The following is a 3628-nucleotide window of genomic DNA, read 5'->3' as shown; positions in this document are numbered from 1 at the left end:
GAGCTAATCCAACTAACTGTTAAGGCGTAGAGCAAAAATGAACAGCCTCATTCTATTTTGATACTTGAAAACAATGAAATCAAAACTTCACCATGACTGGCGTAACCAAATTTCTCAGTGATGCACTTTATCGAGGACGCGTGCAGAAGGTTTAAAATAGGGAAGAACAACATCAACAGAGTAACTGACCAGATGTTGTTTTCTGCACAACTGATAGATTTATGAATCACGCGAAAAGTAACTTATTCGCCCTTCCTGTCGCGTGCGAGTGAAGTCGTTCGCATATGTCTTAGAGGTGATAAAAACCTTCCAGAATAGTGACAATTGCAGATAATTGTGCCTGGTGATTGTTAGATGTGTTGACGCATGTGGTTGCAAGGACTTATTTATTTCAGGCTGCAGTGAATCTAATCATATATTCTAGCTCTCCCTCTAGCAGAAAGTTGACATCTAACCAGAGAACTTGTGGCTTCTGTTAAATATTAGAGAGCTGAATTTCTTCCTAGTAAAAAAGTTGCAGTTTCACTTTGGGAGCGATTCCTTCTCCTTTGTCGACTCCTCTTACTGAGCCCATTCTTAAACAAATGCCTACTTGAATTAAACACTGAAGTACAAAACTAGACTTTATTTACAAATTTAACGAAAGTGATTCAGCAAAAAGCTATATCATGAAATGGAGAGAATTCCACCGCCTATAAATGGAAATCATCAATAGAGGGAATTCTGATTCACAAACATTCAGGTTAATGATTCTAAACCAGCTAATACTAGTGACTAACACCTTGGTCATCAAGACCAAAAAAATGTTATTTAGTGTGTAAAAATACCACTTCAAAATATTCGCCTTCCCAGGACGAAACTAGAATTCCTGTTAAAAGAAACATATCAGTATATTAAAACCTGAAATGGTGTTAAATGATATGAATGTTAAAAAAATGTACAATGGAGAACAGAATGGGAAACTACATAATGGAGACATGGAGGAATTTCACTGCAGCACAACTGGATATTTCCACCGAATGTCTGGAAAAGATGTAAGTGTTCATGAGTTATGGTACTGACTTCTATGGCGACAAATAACAGATTTTTCAGTGGCGGTCCTTCAACACTGCATCACTAACAAATTGGACCCAGTCTCAAAATGAAATTCCCCCGGAAGTGTCTGTTCCTCTGATGATATACCAGTAGAGAGTGCCACACACATACACACTCACACTGTCTCCATGCACTTAAATCCTGATCATGGCCAGGAAAGCACAAATGTATGCATCAGATACCTCGCTGTATCTAACTGTGTAAACCTCCAACGTCAACACAATTGCACTTGCAGCAGGGTGTGCCCCTGCCAGTCCAGCACATAGTTCGTCGCCAACTTATATATATATATATATATATATATATATATATATATATATATATATATATATATATATATATACATATATATATATATATATATATATATATATATATATATATATATATATAATAATTATATGCATATATATTTATTTATTTATTAATTTTCAAATATTTATAAAATCCATCCTTTCAGCCTGTTAGCTAGGAAATCAAATTTAATGGTGGCTGGAGGAGACTCCAGCAGTGGGAGGAGGTGAACTTATGTAGGCCTACCCCCATATCACGTGATTTGGGGGGACCATACCAACCTCTTAGCCGCAGCATCGTACGAATTTGAGGCGGGGGGGGGAGAAAGCCGTTAGGGATAGAAGGGCTAGGTAGGACCGTAATTGGGCTGCTATGCTGAGCCTAGTAGCCTTAGCCATAAGACGTATTTCAGTTCGACCTTTCTGCTGGCTGAAATTGCCATTTCAGATTGACCGATGTCTTCGTGCCCCAAGCTGGAACCCGAATGTGAGATGCATTGTGCCCTGCCTGGACACACACATTCATCAAGCAGGACCGTAGCCACATGTAGTAAGTGCGGTCCTGTTGCTATCCACGTTGGCAAGGTGAGACTTCTGTGGCCAAAATTCATCTTTTGCAAACGAGCTCAATGCACGGATGCAATAAGGTACGTCTGAAGTCACAATTGACTGCCAGTTATCTTTTTCTTCTCATGAATTTCTCTCCATTTTCAGTATTTCCAACTTTTCATTCTCCTAAAACAAAGCCCCTGTGCTTCCCACAGCCTAGCATTCACATTTGGCCCTCATGACTTGTCCCAAGCTCAAATTAAATTAGTTCAGTGATAATAATTAAAGTATTCCCAACATAGTGTTATCATATGCTAATCACATCAAATTGATAAATTCCACCAACGAGCATAAGTAATTTCATGTGAGAGAAAGTCATTTGATTTGAATGCTAACCTGGAATTCTCTTCCAGAATCCTGTTTTCTGGCTCCTCGAGTGGTTTGCCCCAGCCCTTGTAAACCAGATAGCCTTAGACGGTTAACTGCCATCTTGCCACATGCAGGAGTCTTCTGATTCAGCGGTCCAGGGCGCTGGACACAGTTATTTTTGCCAATCCCATTGCGTTAACACCAAAAATAATTTAATCAGTCACAACCAGAGTTTCATTTGCATGTCAAAATATTTCAGGGCTGTAGCCCTTTCAATTCAGTTATTTGCTATGCAGTGTCTAGTTATTATTGCACATTGTATGTGCTTGCTTGCTGCTGCTCAGTCAGCCCCCTTTCATATTAATTTCCTGATTGCTCCATTTGTAAAATAAAGTCAGTTTAAAGTTATTGACTGGTTTTAAAAGCGACCTCCACTTCTCTGTTTACTTAGATGTGATATCAAGGTAAGTCAGTCTATTCATTACATTTATCGCTTATATTGTGAGTGCTATGTGTTGGCCTTAAAGTTGACAAACAAATCCATTTTATTCTTCCATTCGGCCTCAGAATTTAACTATATATATATATATATATATATATATATATATATATATATATATATATATATATATATATATATATATATATATATAAATATAAATATATATATATATATATATATATATATATATATATATATATATATATATATATATATATTAAATTTCTTCCATTTGGATCTTTCGGCTTTGGAGTTACAACATATCCAAAAACAAGAATTCGAGAAGTTAAGAGGGCATTGGCTATTAGAATCTTTTACCAGACACATATATAATTCAAGAGAACGCACAATGCATATAACATTGGGATGCCACTTTTGGAAGATTTTTTGATATGTTTAAAGCTGAAAAGATCAAACAGAAAGAAATTGAAGAGACTGTCTCTTCAATTATCACAGTCTCTTCATTTTCTTCCCGTTTGGATCTTTCGGCTTCGTAGTTACAAGCATATCCAAAAAAGTGCGAAGAATTCGAGAAGTTAAGAGGGTATTGTGGCTATTAGAATTACATATATATATATATATATATATATATATATATATATATATATATATATATATATATATATATACATATATATATATATATATATATATATATATATATATATATATACACATACATACACATATAAAAAAACCAGTTTGTTTCAGCATATGCATATATATGTATATATATATATATATATTTATTCATATTCATACATATATTTATATACATGTATATATACAGTATATATATATTATATAATATATATATATA

The sequence above is a fragment of the Macrobrachium rosenbergii genome, chromosome 13 (genome assembly GCF_040412425.1).
Source record: "Macrobrachium rosenbergii isolate ZJJX-2024 chromosome 13, ASM4041242v1, whole genome shotgun sequence".
NCBI lineage: Eukaryota > Metazoa > Arthropoda > Malacostraca > Decapoda > Palaemonidae > Macrobrachium > Macrobrachium rosenbergii.
The sequence above is the reverse complement of the archived record's forward strand: the minus strand, read 5'-3'. Positions refer to the sequence as shown.